Below are 22,285 nucleotides of genomic sequence, written 5' to 3'. Positions count from 1 at the left end.
TCCTATATCTGCCCTAATTCTCCCCAGGATATCCCGAGCAGATATGGGTGGCTGGACGTGCCTCTGCGAGTAACATAGTCAAGAAAGGGAAAAAGAAACTGCAAAAAAAAAAAAAAAATATATATATATATATAGAGAGAGAGAGAGAGAAGACCTGCTGAGCAGAGGAGAGAAGGAGGTGAAAGAACAGTGTGAGAGAAAAGACAGCAAGGTCAGTGAAGAAGGAGAGGGAAAGGCGCCCAAGCAGAGATTTCCCCACAGCCAGCTGTGCCCCTGCAGCCTACGGAGGAGCGCGGTGGAGCAGTCCCTGAAGGAGCACGGTGGGGTAGATGTGTGATTGTAGCCCCTGAAGTGTCACAGGTGGGCAGATGTGAAGCAGCAGCCTGTGCAGGATCATGGAGAGGGTCAGATGTGGATCTGCAGCCATGTAGGACCCCGTGTGAGAGGAGGTGACAGCTCCCGCAGCAGCCGTGACTCTGTGTGCAGCCCAGGCGGGAGCAGCCTGTGCCTGAGGGACTGCACCTGTGGGAGGGACTCGTGTCCCAGGGGTTCCTGAAGGACTCTCCCGGGAGAGGGACCCCGCGTTGGAGCAGGGGAAGAATGTGAGGAGTCCTCCCCCTGAGGAGGAAGGAGCGGCAGAAACTCCGTGTGGGGAACTGACCCTGAACCCCCTCTGCCCCTGCCCTGTGCTCTGAGGGGGAGGCAGCAGGGAAGGGATCCGGGACCGGGGAGATGGGAGGGGTGGGAAGAGGGGAAAGTGTTAAGATCTGGGCATGTTTTTTCTTCTGCTTTTAGATTAAGTTAGGTTTTTTATTTTTCTTTTCAAGCTGAACCTGTCTGTTTTTTGCCCTTTACAGTAGTTGGGGAGTGAAAACCTCCCTGTCCTTCTCTCAATTAATAAGCCTTTGGGTGGATTTTCTCCTCCCTGTCCTACAGTGTGGGTGGAGGATAAGTGAACAGAGACCTGGTCGGCACCGGCTGGAAATGAACCGTGTCAAAGGGCAGTGCCCAGTGGCAGATTTTCACATTACAGAGTACTGTGAGAACTGCCTGAACCTCTCATGGAAGATTTAAAGAAAACGTCTTTTGAAAAACATAAGAAGCCAAAGTTGTCTACCCACTGTACCACTTAATATCCAGAAGCAAAATTAAGGTGTCTTTAAAAGGCTGTCATTTAATGAAAGTGCAGTGTTTAGAGCGTAGTAAGGGATTATACTGCTCAACAGATTAAATGATAAAACATCTTTGCCATGAAGTAGACAGAGCACTGCTGTAGCCTACCTGGAATGGAGATCCTTGTGTTTCCCCCTAAAGGCTGTGTGAACAGTTAAGCTTTAAGTTCAAGTTGAAGCTGGGCAAATAAAAAGAAAAGTAAATCACAAATACTTGGAATGATCTGGAAAGAGAAACAGCTGGCCATGTTTTCCTGCTTTTTGTGTTGATCTATTCACAAATATTTGCATTTTTGTGAGTGAAATTTTATTTGTACAAATCTTTATGAGAAATAGATTTTTGTACTGGAAGCTAAAAATCTGTTTAGTAGTATACCAAATCCATTTCAGATAAAATTGAAAATAATAGTTTATTGTTTGTCTTTGTTTTCCAACTAAATTTGTCAGAAGGCACTTTATTCTCTCTTCCTCTGCTCCCTCTCTCTTCCCTATGTAGAACTCAGAGTAGAAATGGGCCCTTTTAGGATATTAGGAAAAAATTCATCACCAAAAGGGTTGTCAGACACTGGAACAGGCTGCCGAGGAACGAGCTTGAGTTACCATCTCTGAAGGTAATTAAAAGACATGAAGATGTGGTGTTCAGGGACATGGTTTAGTGGTAGACTTGGCAGTGTTTTGTTAATGGTTGAACTTGATGATTTTATAGGTCTTTACCAACCAAAATAACTTTACAAAACTCAGTTTTCTTTTTTTCTGGCTACCACAGTATCTCCATATACAACTTTAGCAGTCCATATAACAATTCCATATCACTCCTCACATCCCCGGGTCATTTGTACCAGTGCAGCTCTTTATACAGTCACATGGGAAATTGGATCAGGAAAGTCATCTGGGTAAAATATAACTTCTTTTTTTTTGGATCCATTTATTTTTAAACTGACCCATTCTTGATGTTATTCAGTTTACAGCACAGACAGTTGTATGCATACAGCCAAATGCATGACATGGGAACAAGCAGGAGTGAGACAGCAAGAGCAGAGAAAGGGAAGGTGGGATGGGATGGGATGTGGCAGTGCTGGTGCCAGAACTAAAGTGTAAGCAGTGCCCTGAGCAGCTTTTAGTGAAGTCCATCTCCAAAAGGGACAGGTTAAATGTGTATCACTCCCACCTGGAGATTTAGCTTTTAATAGCTGCCTCCTGATCTTTTAGGTTGGGGTGAACATCAGAACTGTGCACGGGTCTTACAAGGAGTGGCTTAAGGAAGTGCGATTTTTTAGTCAGAAGAAGAGGAGGATGAGGGGAGACCTTCTTGCTCTCTACCTGAAAGGAGGCTGTAGTGAGGTGGGAGGTAGTCTCTTCTCCCAAGAAACCTATGGTAGAAGTTGTAGATGCTCCCTAGCAACCTAGTTTTGTTTAGAGGCATCCCTGTCCATGTCAGTGAGATGATCTCTAAGGTCCCTACCAACCTAAGCCATTCCATTATTATGTGATCTCATATTCCATAACAATATGACATCTGTAATATTTTGCTTTTTAGAATAATTATAGGAAACTCTATCTGGATCAGATATTTAACAGTCCCACTGTAAACATTATTTGCCATCTTATCCAAGGGTGACTCATCTATCCCAACAGTGGTTTTTTCTACACTATCTCTCTTTCTTTCTGCTTATCCATTATACACTTCTTCCCAATCAGAATTATCTTGATGGGCTGAGGACGTAATGTTGATAACAGTTTGCTGCTTGTCCTTGAATATCTATACAAAACCTAAGAGGACTCATTTAAAGAGATACCTTCCCTCTTCCTGCACATCCTCCTGCCTTTGCTGTTTTCTGTCACTTGCATGCCAGTGATGTCTGCCAATGAAATAAGGAAGATAAACCAAAAGAGGCCTTCTTTGAACCAAGCCAGTCTCCACTGAAATACACTCTTCTAGAGGTTCAACAAGGAGATATTATTCTTGTAATAACTATGGGTACTTCCCTTTATTTTCTCAAGGAGGGCCAGACATGAGGTCAGTCAGATAATTTGTCACAGCAGCAGCAGTGAACAGTAGAATTTGGAAGACTGAAATATTCATGCATGCTGCACCAAGCTGACAGAGGAGTCTGTGAGAAGGAGGAGGATTCTGCCCTCAGACTGCTGCCTGGGTCAAGCAGCTCCCTGACCCACAGTGGCAAGTGGGCTTTCACTAAGCACAGGTGCCACTTGAACCATGTGTTAGATTGCACTGGTCATCATCACTCCATTAAAAGTTACCTTACAGGGCTGAGAGTCATGATTAGGCCAGTAAGACCAGAGGCCATTCCATATGTTCCAGATATGCTGTGCCACTCCAAGAGGTAGATGTGTGAGGGCCAGGCACCTCATTGCACTGCCCTGGTGGAAGCAGGGATCTTTGAAGCAGGCTTGGACTCGAGTGACACAGCCACATATCCTTGCAGTGAAAGTCTAAGGATTGCAGCTGGCTTTTCAGAATAATCCCAAACAGAAATTCCAGAGACATCTGAAGGGGCCCAGAAAGACACAGTTTGGGAATATCATAGAAAGAAAAACTCTCAAAGTCTTTAATCCATTAACCTTCCCTTAATTGCTTTTGCTTCAGTTTCTTTCCTCCTTGAATGTGCTTAAATATAATGAACTGTATCATCAAGAGAGGGAATAGTGGAAACATCTCAAGGTGACCTACTACAAACAGCAATATTAATTCTCTGAACACCATTTTCAAGCATGTCATAGGCTAAATATTGCTGACATAAGATCTTCAAATAATTACAGGCTGCAGCCACATTCATAAAAATAAAAGCATGTTTGTGAACAATTCATTTACTTAATTGTTTGCTGTACATAGCCTATATATGGGACAACTAGGAGCAGCAAATGTGTATTTTGTGTGGTAATTGCTTCCTTCAGTAGTAATGAGAATATCTTGACTTGTAATAAACATGAGAAGATGGTGTGAGAATATGTTTGATAGAGTTGTATTGAAACTATTACAATATTGGTGTTTGACTTAATCCTTTCCTTGGCTAATAATCAGGCAGATAATTCTAAGACCAATCAGGTCACTTCAAAGTCCTCCAGTACTTTCAGGTGCATGTAATTTCTTCATTCTCTCACTTCATCTGGCTATCAAGCAAGCACTGCATTCTCCCGAAGGGAAGCACCATCATAAGAAAAGGTGTGGTAGATTTTAGTTTACATACAGCCCTTTAGCTCAACTACTTTAAAAAAAAATAAAAAATGTTTGTGTAATTCTTAACTACCTATATTTTATTCGGATTAAGTAATGCTATTTGAAACTAGTATTTGATATGTATATCTGGAAAATCAGAGTAGTAAAATTGATTGCAAATCCAATACTCTAGCCAGCACAGTCTCAAGCTAAAAAGCAGCTAACATTGTAGAATCCAATGGCTTTTGCTTTCTCCATTATCTTCAGCTCTGCATGTTTTCAAATGCTTTGCCAAGGAAACCACAACTCATTCAGTGTTATGGTATTTAAAAAACAAAAGAATAATCCTATTTATCTTTCATCTGAAAACTTCCTGGGAAGTGTTGGAGAGTTCCTTGGATGAAGATACTTTTCCATCTTCATTCTTCGATTGCACTAAGCCATTGATTTCAGTGGTACACAAACTCCCAGACACCCCTGTGTTTCTGCATAAACCCTTAAAAAGATTTCCTTGATGAAACTTGTAGTTGGCCTCACTAGTTCTAGCTGGCAAAGAGCACGTGAGGTGTTTCCATTCTTTATTTTGAACCTGGTTTTGTCAGTCTGTCATGTTGCTAACTGCAGCAGAACACTCTAGAGGACAATGGGTGCTGAGAGGGTTTGAGTATCATAGAGGTTAAGATGCAAAATCTTCACCCAGATAATGAAAATTGCTCAGTTGAAGGGGATTACACCTTTGAGCATTGACCTTACGTCAGTTTAAGATGCAGCTGCATAAAAAAAAGCTTCAAGCATAATTCCGTGTTACCTTTAGAGGTGGTTTTCTTTGGTTGCTGAACAATGATGAGCATATTCTTCAGGAAAATATCATGTGTTACCTGTATTTTTATGCATAATACACGCTATTTCAGCTTGTGGATTGTTTAATATTCTACTTTTCCTGAAGCATGTTAGCTTTCTCAAAAGCTCTATTTGTCTTCTTGGACAGGAAATAATTAGGATTGCATCTTTTTCAGGACTAATGGTGGGGGGGTAGGGTGGAGTGTGTAAAACAATGAGGAAGCATGTTGTACAGGGGAAAAAAATTGTGATTTTTACTAGCAGTTAATAAAAAGAAAGACTAAAATATTTCTACGGTAACATGAATATTCTGTTGGTTTTTTACATTGGAGACCTGAGAGTTAAATATGTGGCTTCTAATGAAAGCCTCTTGGGGTTACGCACCCTTAAGTCTTAGCCTTCATTGTGTCTCTTGGAATTAGAACCTGGATGTGTATAGCAGATGTTTCCAGCCTGCTTTGCCTCATTGTAATTCCTACAATACTTGGTTCCTTATCTTTAACCCATTTCTGAAATCGATGGTGTCAAGCCTCTCTGGCTTCACATAATCTAATATGTTTTAAAAAATGATTTTTCTTGCCATCTTATTCTTTCCGCCTTCCTTCTGCATCTTCCATCGACTTTAATTAAGCTTTCCTTCGGCTTGTGACCTTGGTGAGCTTTTAAAAATAAAGTGAACTGACTTGCAAGGTGATTTTTCCCAATCTTTTTGTAGCCTTGCTGGAAATTCACTTTGTGGTGTTTAAAAATATAGGCTGTTCATTTGGGATCACCATACGTGCACAGAGCGGCAACAAGGAAAAACCTCAGCCTTCTAATTACTACAATGTAGTAATAGTTCATTTCTCTATAATTTATGATTTGAGTTTTCTACCCCTTTAGGACCTAGCTATCCACTTTTTTTTTTTTTTTCAAAAAAAAAAAAAAAAAGGAAAGATGGAAAAATTTGTTCTTTCAGGCAGTCAGTATCAAAAGAAAACCCTAAAAAAAAAAAAAAAGAAAAGAAAAAAATTGTGCAGACTAAAAAATGTGTAGAAATGCCTAAGAGAGATTCTCAGAATGCTTGTTATCTTTCTTACCATTTTTTCCCCAATAAAATCTCTGAATAGATGGGTAGGAATAGATGACTCTTCCTGATTCCATTTATAATTATGTTTGGCTGGCTTCTGTTAAAGGTCTGAATAGTAGCTCTTGTCCTGATTTTCACTGCTATGGAAATCTGCATATAAATCACTGCATCCTGTCATACTCTGGATGACTGGATATAAAATGCCCCTAAAGCTGATACTTCAGGTATTAAATCTACAGAGAGTCTTACACAAAGAATGACTAAATGGGGGTAAAACTTATAAGGATTCTTTTGTTTGTTAGCTTGATCTATTCTTTCTTACTTCAAATAATTCTTTTTGTTAGTTTCTGTGCCTTGTGGATGGTGAGGAGTGTACAATCCCATATGGAGCTTTATGCAGCTTTTGTGTTACTTGTCTTTGCAGAGGTTTTTCTTCCTATGTTGATCAAGCAGCTGCAGGAGTCAGTGCTGTGTGTGTGACCTGCCTGATCCCGACCTGTTATGTTAGTAATGAAGTATTATATGTGGCTGCACACACAAAGCAAACTCACAGTAGAAAAGAAAAAAAACCTCTTATAAGCATTACATAATGTAGTACATGACACAAGAGAAATATTAGTAAAGGTTCACATTTCAGTGTTAGGTTCAACGAAGACCACAGCGTGCCTGTACCTAATACCCTGTGGTGATACAAGTCCTCATATGGTTTTGCTAGGAATACACTTTGGGTTAGTCACTGCCTGTTAAGACAGTAAGATCCCTTTTTTGCAACAACCAAAACAACAACAACAACAAAAGAAAAAAAAGCAATCTCTTTAAATAGATTATGCTCAGTGTTGCATAACCATTACTATCTGGCACACTATTAAATTTAGCAATGATTCTTGATAAGGTGCATTTAAAACTGTCCTAATTCCTAGTATTCCTTGAGACATATTCTAGCACAAAGTGGTTCTCCATTGCAGTCAACACCTTTCCATGAGGTTGTGAACATCAGATTTGTTTTCTTTAGATGCTCTAGTACATAGCCCAGTCATCAGCAGTATTCAATATTCTGTTTTTAGAATCAGTGTATCAGTCCAGCAAAGTGTAATCCATTCCTAACACAGCTGCAATGCTTTTTAAATCCAAGAGCTCTGCATAGTGCTATACTCTGCTTGGAATGATCTTGGGTGCCTAACGTAGTGCTGCAGTGCTCTTTATGGGCATAGCCTCACTGAACAAGAGGGGATGACTTCAGTGCTGTGAAATTAGGCATGTGACTTCATATGGTACTAGATCAAGGCATAACCCTGATTTTTAAAGAGCACTGATTTAGTCATTTAGGTCAAATTTAATGTAAGGTATTAATAATGTCAGAAAACTATTAGCAGCAACTCCTTGCCATCTATGAAAAGTGAATGTTTCAAACAGCTATGACATTAAAGTCATATCAGCTTTCTTTCTTTTCTCTTTTTAATCCTCTAGAGTTGGGCTATTGTCGCTATTGTATTTAAGAGAAAAGAGAGAAATATAATGCTGAGAGCAGACAGGTTGCGAATTATTTTTCATGTGCATTTTTTCCCCGTGAAGCTCTTCTTAGGATTTTAGAATGTATTTGAATGTTTTTCTGCTCCACTTTCACAGCCTCAGCTAAGACTGGAAGCCTTGAGGCTTTTAAATAGACCACTATTGAAAGGGATGAGATGATGAAGGAATAGGAGAGCCTGGACCTTTAGACAATACGGCTACTGCCTTTAGAACTAGAGAGGCACTATGTGTTATTCAGCTGTGTGGTGAATCTTTTTGCCTGACATTTTACCTACAAAGATAATATTGCTGTCACAGTGTCAGATGCATTCTGTACAGACATTCTGCTCCTAAGAAACAAATGCCTTTTTTTTTTTTTTTTCCATAAGGCTTGAATTAATCCTTAGACACTTTTTGCAGATAGGGGGTGTTTGGGGGAGGTGGAATTCTTTGCCTGTGCTAAAAGACATGGAGATGCAAATGTTTCCAAAGACTTTCTGAAGATGAATGGCAAGCCTTTAAATGTCTGAGCGCAGATCAATGTTAAATTTAATAAATTTGGTAGATAAGGGTGTTGCTTTTTTTGGTCACAATCTAGAATATGTACATTATCAGCAAGAAACACTCAAGCCATTTTATTTTGCTATCTGAAATTCAGATTCTCATAAGTGACTTTGAGATGAATTACCATGTTTAATAGTCCCTATTGGAATCCATGTTTAGTCAAAACCACTGAGGATTCAGTTGAAAAGAAATTATTGCTCCCTTTCCTGTTGGTACCAGCCAGCATCCATGATGAACAGATTTATCAGCCTGGTTATTCCAGCTGTATTTCTAGGGAAGTTTTGGAAATTTTACTTTCTCTTCCAGGTAGATCTAGACCAATGAACAAGGTCTGTGCTTCCAGTGCCTTAACTTCATTCCATATTGGAGTGAGTGACTGCTCAAGGTATATTACATTGGAAGTTCAGATCCATTCTATGCTTGTCTGGTAAGTCTTAAATCTGATGTATACAATAGACTAATTGTACTGATAAGCAGATCCTGAATTAGGGATGAATCCCCTGAATATGATGCTGCTTTAAAGGCAGCATTCTAAGTCTGGCAAAACTGGTGATCAAGTACACTGTCTCCTTTGATTACAGAGAAGAGCAGCATGAGAGGAAAGGGTCAAAATCTTCTCCTGTGTTGGTTATCTTACAGCAGTCATGCTGGGTTTAGTTTGACTGTTCTGATATTTAGTATACAGTGCAGTTACCCTCCAGGTTTGCCCAGATTAAATGTATATATTAAATCAGATATTTGGCATTTTACCTATTCCAGATTGAATTAGAAATTCCTTATGAAATTCCTAAGCAAAATAGCATAAATGAGAATGAGGATGTCAGGTGACTTTCCTCTAGATTTCCAGACCACTTACATGGAAGCAATTTATATTGTCAGATGCAAAGAATAATAATGACATGCTTATGTCAAGGTGATAGGTGAATAATTTTGTCTTTATCACACCTTAAAATAAAAACTCATCTTTTATATAAATATATATATAATTTTTGATGTTAATAGCTGGTGAATTGCCATAAATCAGTTTCAAATATGAACTGATCCATTTTAACTATTTTTCTGTTTATTCCTAAGATAAAAACTGTATCTTGCTTTCACTTTTATTTCAAATATGTTCTTAAACATTTGTCCCACTGAAACATGATTATGATTCAGTACATAATACATTTTAAATAGTCTCAGCAAAACTCGACACTAACTTTCCCATCTGGAGAATAGTTGCTCATAAGAATTACAGAATAATAGAATTATTCTGGTTGGAAAAGATTTTTAAGATCATCAGGTCCAACTGTTAGCCTAGAAAACTGCCAAGTCTACCACTAAACCATGTCCCTACACATCTTTAAAATACCTTCAGGGATGGTTATCAAACCATTTCTGTAGTCAGACTGTTCCAGTGCCTGACAATCCTTTCAATACACAATTTTCCCTAATATCCAATCTAAACCTATCCTGGCACAACTTGAGGCCATTTCTACTTGTCCTACCACTGGTTACTTGGGAGAAGAGACCAGCACCCATTTTACTACAAGCTCCTTTCAGGAGGGTGTGGAGAGCAATAAGGTCTCCCCCCAGCTTCTTTTTGTCCAGGCTAAACATCCCCAGTTCCCTCTGCTGCTCCTCATAGGCTTGTGCTCTAGGGCCCTTTACCAGCTTTGCTGCCCTTCTTTGGATGCGCCCCAGCACCTCAATGTCCTTCTTGTAGTGAGGGGCCCAAAACTGAACACAGTATTCAAGCTGCATCCTCATCTGTGCTGAGTACAGGGGCAGAATCACTTCCCTTCTCCTGCTGGCCACACTGTTCCTGATACAAGCCAGGATGCTGTTGGCCTTCTTGGCCACCTGGGCACACTGCTGGCTTATATTCAGCCAGCTGTCAACCAACACCCCCAGGTCCTTTTCCTCTGGGCAGCTTTCTAGCCACTCATCCCCAGGCCTGCAGCAGTTCATGGGGTTATTGTGACCGAAGTGCAGAACTGGGCACTCAGCTTTGTTGAATCTCTTACAGCTGGCCTCAGCCCATTGGTCCAACCTGTCCAGATCCCTCTAAAGAGCCTTCCTACCCTTAGGCAAATCAACATTCCTGTCCAACTTAGTGTCATCTGCAAACTTACTGAGGAGGCTGTTCATTGTTAGTTCTTCACTATAGAGATCATATACACAAGGACTAAACATGCAGATGAGTATTTGTTACACGAGTATGTACATATACAAAAATGAGCCACAAAGAAGAGAGAGATGGACTCAAATAATCAGTCTGAAGGGCAGTGCTCTTGAACATGAAGGGTCAGAATCACTCCAACTGTAGTAACTGAATCCAGCTCTGTCAGGTGTTATTTTATTTGTATTTGGATGGTGACAGAATGTCTATAAGGATGAACTCAGTTTTAATAGATGCTGGATTAAGAATGACAATTCAGGCCATTTCTGAACAACATATGAGGTAAATGATACTCTTGAATAATCCCATTTTATAGTAATAGGAAGTAAATGCCCAAATAGATTTGTGGATCTGCTTCAGCATGCCTATCAAGGTCTGGTAAGCATCTGGGTACTATGAAGAGCTGAGCCTGCTGTCCTCTGCCAATGGTGTAGTGACTGATACGTTGAATGGAGTGCAGGCACCACTTCAACTACTCTCATTTCTAGAAGAGCATGAAAAGGAAAGGAAGACTTTCATGCTTGCTAGAATTTTAAGCAGTGCATGAATAAAGAGAATAGAGTAGAGGAATCACTTCACCACTACTTTTGAATATAGGATGCCGAGCGGGAAACTCTTCCCCGTAATGCCTCTTTCTGTTTTTTGATCATTCGACACACTATGAGATATATTGTGTCTATAGAGAAATGTATTAAACTTCAATTATAATCAGTGCCACCGTGTCCTACTTCTAAATGGTTAGGATTGTAACTTTTCGATTCGCTGATGAACTGTTACAACTAAGAATCAGCTATTGTCTATTATAGTAATCTCGTATATTTAAAAGATACAAGGGAAGTAACAATGGTTCAGTGTGACAAAAAGAAGAGTGTAGGAGAAATTAAAGACATTGGAATGTCATTAAATTTCATCTATCACTCCTGCCAATGGGGTAGAGGAGTTCTAGAAGGAATAGTAATACACAGAAGTGGATTTGTCTCGGAGCCTTAAAAATATTACCTATGAGAATAATTTAAAGATTTAAAAAAATATTTATAACTTATTAGATTTCTCCCTGAACATTCTATACAGATTGATAGGTATCCCCTGTTTTAGTAGAAGTATGGATGCTTTGACTCTCTCACACAGGAAAACTGTACATATAAAGAAATTGAAATGAGTAACCTTAAAATGGAGAACATGGGAAGGAGAGCTCAGGCTGGGTCAAAGCAACAGGTGTGTAGCCTTGATAATGGAAGTGTTTGTGGTTTGTTTGTTTGTTAAAATTGTGTTTGCTTTGCAGCCCTGTCTGATGGAAGTTTCTCTTTTCCTTATGTTAAAAGTGCAAAATGTTATGGTTGTGACTTATTTTACTTTTATCTCTTCTTTGAAAAATGCTATCTCAACTACAAGGTGTAATTAAGGGCAAAGGTGCAGAGAAGCTTGGACCAAATTTATCTTGTCAATTTTAAGGGAAGCTGAGCAAAAAAAAAAAATGCTTATGACAAAATTTTCCCTGTGCTAGTAATGTATTAATTAAATGTCTCTGCTGCTATCTTTGCTCTTTTAAGTACCAACACTGTCATACTAGAGCCAGTGAAGGGGTGTATTTGGTACTCCATCACTAGCTAAGATTGCACCCTCTTTCTTTTTTCCACCTCTTACTGTGATTGTAGTTCAGATTATAATATGTAATATTAATAAATAATACTAATAAATAATATTAATAAATAATAAATATGTATTCTTACATTTCAATATGCTCAGTAAGGAATATAAATATCTCTCTCTCATAAAACCTGATGTGGAAAAATAAGAATTTGAAACATTGTATTCCTCTGAGACTTGGTGCTTTCTTAAGGGACTTGTACACAGCTCTGTTCAAAATATGTAGCCCATGTTTTCTGAGCTCAAGATGAGTTGTCTTCAAAAAGAAGAATTTCTTGCTCACATCATTGGTTTTTTATTACTGGGAACAGGCGTATTAGGTCAGGAAATATTCTCATATCTGAGACCTGAAAGGAAACTCCAGCTGTCAAAATGCAGTTGAAATGCAAGACAGGCAGTCTTCTCATATAAGAAGGAATTGAGCTACACTGACTGATACCATCTGAACAGGCAATGTATGCTGCTTAACACTTTTGAAGGCTGACCACTCGAGCCTTCAAGGTTTTCTTTTTTGCACCTGCTCCAATTACACTTGCTTAAGAGAGAGAGGGGAGGGGAAAAAAAGGGAAAACAAATGGCCCATAGCAGGTTTCTGGATGATAGCTTGGATTCAGGAGAGCTTGTTATAGTGAACAGATATTACTTTCCAATACCTCTGCTATAAAATTTTGCTGTCATCAAGACTCCATATTTTTCCTGAAAAATAAGCCAAGATTGTTTAGCCAGGTGTATTACAATAAACCTTGGAGTGTGACTGGGGAAGAACATATGGCTAGTAAAGAAAAATAAGTTAAATGTATTTATTGCCAGCTGATACAATGCAGGTTTGTATGTGTTGCATTAGCTTAAATTCAATGTCTAACCAAAAAGAGAAAGCACTTGAAAAGAGATAATATGCAAAAAGAAATTAAAGAGAGAGAAAAAAGGGAGAAATTATTAAAATCTCTGCTAATAAGTTGAGATCTGCTTTGCTGGAGGCATGTTTAGCATTGGAAAACAACTAGAATGTAAAAATGAGATTAAAGCTTTGCAGTAATAATGAAGTTGTGCTCTTAATGTACATCTGCAGAACTGCAGAAAAATGAAAAATATGATCACTTCTTAAGGAGTTCTGTTTTAAACTGACTGATACAGCTACTAGGTTTTCTGCTAGATATGAAACCCTGAGGTAAAATTAATCTAATTTTTCACAATTTTTCAAAGTTTAGGATTTTCCACATATGTATAGTCAGTTACTATTTAAACTGCCTACCACAATGCCAAGCTGCAAACCCTTTTCTTTTTTCTTTTATATTTTTTGTATTTTTTTCCTTCTTCTTTTAGAACAAAATAAGTGTAGGTACCTCCTATTTAAGTGCAAGATCTTGCCTTTCTAAAATTCTGGCAACTTTCTGAGTCACCGGAGAGCACTGAGGCAGATGGTTCCAAACTAACTCTCTGGTTTTGACTCTGGTGAAGATCTTTTGAATCCTGACTTCTCTGTTTTTACTGAAATGCCCTAAATTTGCACAAAAACAGTAAAATAGAAAGCTCTGAGGATTACTTATGGAGTATGATAGTGGTGTGCGTTTCTGTAAAAATGCCATGGGTTAATAAAGGCATTTTAAAGGTTAGCCAAAGGTAAATAAAGGTGTAATTCAGTGAATTACAGAGATGCCATGTCTTGTATTTTCATCTTCAGGATAATGTGAATGCTTACTGATTCCAAAAATATATTGTGAGATATTAAATAGATACTGCCTTTTAACTAAATCTTATCAATGAAGCATGTCTTTGCTAAAACCTAGGTGTTGATTTGAAGTCAGTAGTGACAGACCACTTTATTGAAGGGATTCTTGATATCATTTAGTAAAATGCTGAGGTTTTCTTTTATTAATATTGTAGCTTCTTACGTGTTAAGTATAAGATACTTACAGAAATACAAATCAGTGCTACTCATTGCCCATTCTACTTTCTGCATGTAGGTTCTGGCAGTTCATCAATAGTAGCAGAAAAATTCCAATACAAGAATCATCCTCAATTTTGTATATACAGTACAGGAAACAAAAGATATACTAATAGCTTGGTGATCTTATATGGGAGCAATCTTTAATGAAGTGGTTATTATTTTTGTTTGGTTTTGCTTTTCAAAGATGGACAATCTGCAGCTGACAATGTCTCCCTAGTTACAGTGGCAAGTGAAAGATAAATTTGTCAGCTGAGAGCAGATAACCATCCTTCATTGATATAGTTGAGGAGCTACCTTAAGCAGCACTGTGCCATGGATGCTGCTGCCACAAAAGAAGTGAAAGATGCTAGCAACCATAATGTTCCTGTTAATTCCTGATAATGATACTGGAAATTACTATCCTCATCGTGGAAGTGCTTAACCTTCATTCAAAGGCTCTGCACCTTTTTCATTGAGTTCAGAGGCAGCTCTGAAAGGGGTTAAAGTTATCTGCTAACAGTATATTTGCAGTATAGCAGGAGCGAGCACACCTTTATCCATCCCCCTCCTCCCTGCTTTTTTAACAGCAATAAATTCAGGAATTACTCTTCCTCCTTTCTGGTTTATTGCTTGAATATCACTAAGGCCACTTCTTCCCCAGTGTTGCAATAGTAGTATAAATTTAATTAGAAGCTTACTGCCCAGCTCCTGCAAACCCTACTGGCACCGGTGTACTACTGGAGCATGAATGATACAGGAAGATAATGGGGAGGGAGAAGTTTAAGGCTAGAGTTGCCAAAAGGAGTATTTGTGAAGCCATCTTAAGATTCCAGTTCCCAGTGAGCAGAACTGACTCACAAGTAGCCTACAAATAAGCAGCCTGTTTGTAACCTGAGCATCATTTTCAGTGAGTTAGCATTCCTGTGACAGAGACAGTCATGCTCAGCCCACACCCAGAGATGATCTGCTGGGATCTGGAAGCTTCACAAATGCATGAATTCAGGGCTGATCCTGCCATAAACTAGATGAGAAACACTGCATTTCAATTTGGATTGAACTCAACAACAGTGTGGCTTCCAGACTAGAACTGGCTTATTTCATGTTGATTTGGAGGACAAGCCACTAGAATTACTACCCATGGCGAAATGAGTTTTGTTGACTGATCTCCCTGGTTACACTAAAGTGGGGACAGCATTATGAAGTGTGTAAAGATACAAAACAATTAGAAAGAAAATGGTGTCCTCAACAAAGCAGAAAAAAAAATATTTTCTTTTGTCCCTTGTCATAAAATTTAGTGTGCTGTAACCAAAAGGATATTTACTTTTTGCTGTTCTGTGAAATAAAAAGGATTATACTTTTTTATTTTTATTCACTTTTTTAATAACTTTTTATTTAAAAATCACTGACACAGGCAAGTGGTAAAAAAAAAAAAGCTCATCATGTTTGGAGAGCCATTTTAAAAAATTCATTCTTGAGAGTATGAGATGTGGAGAAAAATATAAACTCACATCTATTTTCACATTGCTCTTAAGGTTTTTAAGGTCAGAAAAGATTGTTCTGATCAGAACCTGACTCGTCTTCATGAGCCACAAAACTTAAATTGTCAAAATAGTTTTGTTTTCTTACTGCCTTTAGCTCACCCTGACTAGCTTGCTGTAAATATTTAAAAAATAGACTGGAATGTAGAAAACAGCCAATAAATCAAATGGGTAGAAAGTCTGAGTCCAATATAATATTTTCAGGGGAATCAATCACCACTGTATTGTTCTTTTCCCTAGTATATGTATGTGCACATACTTATTACTCATCCCAAGGGATTCCATGCTTGTCAAGGATGTCTTATCTCCTTATAAATGTTACTGACCTTATTACTGTAGTAGATGACTTCACCTTTCTGAAGATCTGTTTTTGCACACCTATAATTTTCACATCAGAACAGAGGATATGTAGCAAAGATCAGGTAGTTATCATCACCAGTTTTTTTTTTAATGTCTTCCCCTTTTCCCCCCAACTCCCCCCAAAAAATATAATCCACATGGTACTCATTTTACAGATAGCATAGAGACAGTATATTTTCCCCAGAGAGGTTGTGGAGTCTTCTTCTCTTTTAAGACTTTTAAGACCTGTCTGAATGCATTTCTGAGTGACCTGTGCTAGTTTTGGTCCTGCTTTGGCAGGGGGGTTGGACTCTATCCTTCCAAGACCTGACATTCTGTGATTCTTTGATATTGCCATAATGATAAGTATGCCATTGCCAAATTGGCAAATTTACAAATGCCAAATAATTGCCATTGAGACCCTTTTATTCTGCTAGTTTCTAAAACCACCCCTACTTATCAGTAGTTCTTTTATAATGTTGTTTATATCATATTATTTTGGAGATTCCTATCCCAAAAGGTTTTGGGGAATATCTGAGAAGAAATACCATATTAACTTAGGTTAGGTAGAGAGAGACTCTTTCCTTCTCACTTATTTATTGTTCTTCTTGGTCTTTAATGTTGTCAGTGAGCAGGGGGCAAATCATCTTGGCAAGTCTTTTTTACATAGCCAAGTCACTTGAGGGACTCATCTGTAATAGAACATGACATGAAAGTAAAATGAAACAAAAACTCTCAGCCAAAAGCTACAGCACAGACACAAGTAGCAGAGTTACCTCTTGGCCAAGCCCAATTATGCTGACACCTGAGGAAAAGTGACAAGATTATCAAGTTGGGTTTGACAGCATTAGCATGGATTGAAGGCTTTTATGTCTACTTAAGGCCTGCAGCAGAGATGACCCAGTTAAGAGAAGTGCCTAAGCTGAATGATACCAGTGCTTCACATGTCTGCGTGAGGAAAACAAATAGATCCCCTTAACTAATCGTGTTAGTGCTGCTGACAGCCTGGGCTGTACCTTGAGGATTTTCCAGCTTTGTGGCTGTGCTTGTGGGGTTGCATGTGGAGGCTGGTGATAGCATGTTCATCAGGCTCTCCCTTGGCTTCTCGAGAGGGTGGTGGATTACTATCACAATTTTATGTTTCAACTGCACTTGAAGAGAACTTTTCCAACAGCTATAGCTGCTATTTTTAAGCAGCCAAAAGAAACTGATTTATCTGTCAGTGCAGGAGAATGTGCTTTGCAAAGCAGTAAGCTACATATCTGGGTCACGCGCTGTATGGTGCAAAGCAAATGTGTGCAGTTCAGTCAGGAATTAGACAGCTATCAAATGTTGTTTTTTGGGGGGGAGGAAAAGAGAATACTCGAACAGTGGGGAAGGAGTATTCCTTTGGATAAAAATCACCATATGCTAAGCTTCTCTTTTGCCACAAGCTAGACAGCTGAACTTTAAAGACTGTCTAGAGGAATAAAGTACATCAGTCTTTTTATTCCCCAATCTTAATGAAAAAGGAAAAGCAAGCACTTTTTCACTGGTTGAAGCTTTGTTCTGGGTATCAATAATAGGAACAGGTACCTGTAAGCCCCTTTCTAAACCATCTATGTGTATTGTTATTGTAATTTTAAAAGCATTTGGGCAGAGGGAGGGAGAGGGCATTTTCATTATAAAAGCAGCGTAGCCTAGCATTCTTGAGGGTAAAAGAAGGACAGCAAAGCAGTCTTTACCTTTCCCACAGGTGTCTGAGACAGGCAGGCTTGTTAGCTCTGCCACTGATCTTGAACAGCTTCACTGAAAAATGGATTCACTATCCCTGGCTGTACCATGAAGGGAAAGCTTTGTGTCTCACCTTTCACCAGGCTCCCACTGTAGTGAAATGAGGCAACCAGGTGGCACTAATTGCCAGGTAGTGGGCATGACCTTGTGTTAAGCCCACCTGTGCCTGATTAGGGCGGGCCCCTACTGTGCCAGATGTAGCAAGACGAACCTCTTTTAGGGCACGATGCTCCAAGGTCCAACCAGGTGTTCCAGGAGAAACTCACGAATAGTGCCCTAATGCTCTCAGGGCTGACCAGCCTGAATCCATGCGACTGCTCCAAAAGTGGCCTCCTTCTGGCTTCCTCAGGTGTGAGCTTTATTGGCCCCCTAATCCTGCTCATGCACAGTAGGGGCCTGCCCTAATCAGGCACAGGTGGGCTTAACACAAGCTCATGCCCACTACCTGGCAATTAGTGGCACCTGGTTGCCTCATTTCACTACATCCCACCTCAAAAGCAGCTGCTGTGAAAACTGTAGCTCAGGTAGCTGGGAAGGCTGCAGACTCTTCTGTAGAGGGGAAAGAGGCTGAGCTGTATGGAGAACAGTGGTGAGGGATGGTTGCCAAGCTGAGGACAGCACGACTAATTTCATCCCAGGAACCCAGTGAGAAGTTAGAGGATATTGGAAATTTTGCTGCTTGAGGCTATGGTTTCAGGCTTGAACCTGCCTATCAGAGAAGGTGGCAGGGCTTAATTTATGCTCCTTTAATAATGTAATCCTTTTCTGGGAAGGAAATCTCTTTCTTTCATTTAACTATGAAGAAGATCAGAAATTGGCCTTGATCAAGATCACTAAATACTGCTGAATTCTTTTGAAGCAGGTTCAGATAAGATACTGATGACAGTCCTAAATTAAATTTTATGTTGGTGGCTTTTAAATTAGAGAAGAAATTGCTGAGGATCTGCTGATTAGACATTGGTTGACATGGATTTACCAGGGTTAGTTGTTGAAGCAGAGCCTGTACAGGGGGGGCTAATCTCAAGTCCAGGGTAAAGAAGTCATGTTCATGTTTATCTCACATTATGCAAAAAGTACCTATAGAGGTGCCAATTATATTCTTATAAGCTTTCCAGGAACAAATATATACATATATGTAATTTAAAGCATGCAGCCTTGGTTTGCTACTCTAAATTCACAGTTGTGAAAGGTTTACATGGGTAGCAAGGTATGCCAGCTGGATTGAGAAGACAGTATCTGATTTGCATACTTTTGAATATCAGCCAATGTTATAGGGTTTGCATAGTTCTATTTCTAAGTTTAGTGTGCTGGGAGAATTAAAACACTAAGGATGATTCTTATCCATTTATTTGACATGAAACACATGAAATACTGTCAAGTGTTTGTGTTTTGGAAATCTGATATTACTGAATGTGAGGAGAGGGAGATCAAGGCATATATACAATTGGAAAATTAGGCTTCTCTTTTTATTGCCTTTTTCTGTTGCTGCTTAGGTGTTGGGGTTTTTTGTTTGCTTTTTGTTGAGACCTGGGACAAGTGATATGATGATTATAGAAAGAGATAAATTAGCATACTAAAAAAGACACATACTAAAGACACATACTTTAGCATACTAAAAAAGACTTCAAGAACACTTACATCAGATTCTTAGGCTTTTGTCAGCATGCAGCACTTCAGCTCATATACTCTGTTCATAATCTAGCCAAATGTCCTCACAATGTTCAAGAAAGAAAGGATTTATGCCCCATTTTTCTGAGAGGGAAACTTTATATACCTGGCATGTTGCAGGTCTCCAAAAGAACTTAGGCCTCCTTTAAGGATTTCAAGTCCTTCATTTTCATAACTTCTTACGTTTGCCTCAATAAAGCTCTCTGCTGGAGTCAGCATGCGGAACAGCTTGCATGGAAAAGTTCACATCTTTCCAGTACTTTTATGCAGAAATGTAAAAATCTCCATCTGGCAGCATGCATTGATACTGGCCAGTTCCATTGCTCAAAATTTTAAAGCTGTAGCTAAGATTAAGCAGTACATTTTAAATATCACATTCAGCAGACTTTGAAGATCATACAATGTAAAATAGTGTTTCACTAATGCACTTCTGTCTTCAGTTTGTACGTGAGGTAGAAATTGAAGGTCTTTGCTGAACTTAAATGTGCCTTTATATAAGAGTTGGTAGATTCTCAGGGAATTACATCAATCTGGAGTCAACCCTTAAATCTGCCTTGGGGGCATATTTTAAAACTTTCCCTCTGATCATGGCCATGATTTTTATTTTTAAAACAATAATAACATGATGTTCACTCTTCAGAAGTGCAATGACTTTAAGCAGTTATATGAAAGTTTCTGTACTATTCTAGCAAAATTAGTTATTGAACTTGGAAAATATGCACGAAGGAAGGGATTGCAGGGTAAAGGATCCACTTGAGTCAAGTGTTTCTGTGACAGAATTAATAAAAGCTACTGTAGCTTTAGCTCACTGTTCTCTGATGTAATTACATGACTTGGGAAACCTTGTGAAGTGCTGTTGAACTTGTGATTTTCAGTCAGTTTCCTCCTCTCTTTTGGTGATGTCTAGTGCATACAGACTTCAGGTTGAAATAGAGCTTGTATATCAAGTGGTCATAGACCACTTTTTTATCATAAAATAATTTATTCTGTATACATTTATAGATTATGGGCAGGTAGGTTTACAAAACCAGAAAATAGTCTGAATATCCAGAATAGTGGTCCCTGAAATAGCACCAGGGGAAAAATTATTTATATATATATATATATATATATATATATGCGTCTACTTTCAAATTTCATGTAATTTTTTTTTTCAGCAAAATTAAGTGTTTAATATTCTTTCACTCTAACTGATTTTGTCCTTGAATCCTACAAAATGTAAGGAGGGATTTGATCAAAGCTTTAGACATCACGTTGTAAAAATGTGCATTTCTTATTTTCTTGGGTAACCTGCTATGAAAAATGTGCTTTGTATATATATCACACGTGGAAAATATGCTCAAAAACAAAGAAGCATCTCCTTTTAGGAAATATTAAAGAATTTCACTTTCAGATTAAAGCCAGACCATAAAGGAAGGTGGGTGGCCATGCAATTGAATCTCTCACAGAATTCTCAAATATAGGCATTTTCCTCAGTAAGTTTAGCCAAAGTTTCCATTCCTTTAATTTCTCTGAGATGTAGGGCACCTGCTAATTATTGTATTTTGGTCCAGTAAAGGAGTGCTTCCCAGGGAGAGTTTGTGGGTTTTACTTCTAAAAATTGTGAAGATGATTGGGCTAAACAAAAGTAAAAGAAGGCCACTCATGACTAGGAAAATGTTGTGAGGCTATACAGGGAGAGAATTAGAAGGTCCAAACCCCATCTGGTCTCTATGCTAAACGAAAACAAGAAAAGTTTCTATAAATATATTATCAACAAAAGGATGACCAGGGAGCCCCTTTAGCCCCTGTTGGAGGCAGAAGGAAACATAGTAACAAAGGATGAGGAAAAAGCTGATGTTCTTAATGAATTCTTTGTCTCAACCTTTAGTAGTTAGACAAGTTATATACTGAAGGAATCCAACTCTCCTAAAATAGGGACCAGGAGCAAAATGACCTCCTCACAATTCAGGAGGAGATGGCCAGGGACCTGCTAGACCATATAGATGTGCACATATCTTATGAGACCAGGTGGGATGCACCTCAAAGAACTGGTGGGGGTACTCACCAAGCCACTTTCCATCATTTTTCAACAATCCTGGATAACAGGAGAGGCACCAGCAGACTGGAAATTGGCCAACATACCCCCATATAAAAGAAGGGATAGAAGGATGATCTGGGAAATTGCAGGCCTGTTAGTTTGACTTCAGTACCAGGGAAGATGATGGAGCAGATCATCCTGAATACTATTATGGGGTACATGCAAAGCAACCAGGTGATCTTGCCCAGTCAGCATGGGTTCATGAAGGGCAGGTCCTGTTTGATTTCCTGTTAACATGATCTCATATGATAGGATGCTGCCATTTGCATCCCAAACTAAGCAATAGGGTTTTGTCTCAGAGACCTCATTACCATGAAAAGGATTAGCTAAATGACTTTCTTCTGGAGAAGGTAGTCTGAGACTGGGGGACTCATTCAGGGAAAATATTTCTAACTGTTAATATATCCAACTCTGATGTGTTAAAATTTTATGCCTTACAAGTCTACAGACTTTCTAAAATACAAATATATTCTGAGTGGGTAATCAGATTTATTTTTGGGGGTAGTTTTGCCACAACAATTCTAGGATGTTGTTATTAAAAATGAAGGCAGAGATTTTTCTCAAAGATGTGCTGGAGTAATTGCCATCTTTCTGGTCCTCATATATTGCTCTAACTTCATTTTATTGCCCACTGCATCATTTCTTCTTCCAATTACCTTCAAATAATTCCCATGTTTGAACCTTGGAGCAGAGTTTCAGAGTTATAGGGATGACATTACACAGTCCCTCTAGGCTTGCAAAACATATTTCTTTTAGGATGGCAGGAAAACAAATGGAGTAACAACTTCTGTAGGCTCTTGAAGAGTAGAAATACCTCCAG

The 22,285-nt window shown here is 38.9% G+C and overlaps 1 long non-coding RNA gene across 2 annotated transcripts in view; it reads left to right on the top strand.

The window, feature by feature from the left end:
- Positions 1-8,637: 8,637 nt before the first annotated feature.
- LOC139794236 (uncharacterized) overlaps positions 8,638-22,285 on the top strand; it is a 28,783-nt gene continuing 15,135 nt past the window's right edge. For both annotated transcript variants that reach the window (XR_011725056.1, XR_011725048.1), the window contains exons 1-2: positions 8,638-8,759; positions 11,565-11,708. This is a non-coding gene — a long non-coding RNA (uncharacterized lncRNA). The remainder of the gene's footprint in view (positions 8,760-11,564; positions 11,709-22,285) is intronic.

Source organism: Heliangelus exortis, chromosome 1, assembly GCF_036169615.1.
Source record: "Heliangelus exortis chromosome 1, bHelExo1.hap1, whole genome shotgun sequence".
Classification (NCBI taxonomy): domain Eukaryota; kingdom Metazoa; phylum Chordata; class Aves; order Apodiformes; family Trochilidae; genus Heliangelus; species Heliangelus exortis.
This window is presented reverse-complemented; position numbering and strand designations above follow the sequence as displayed.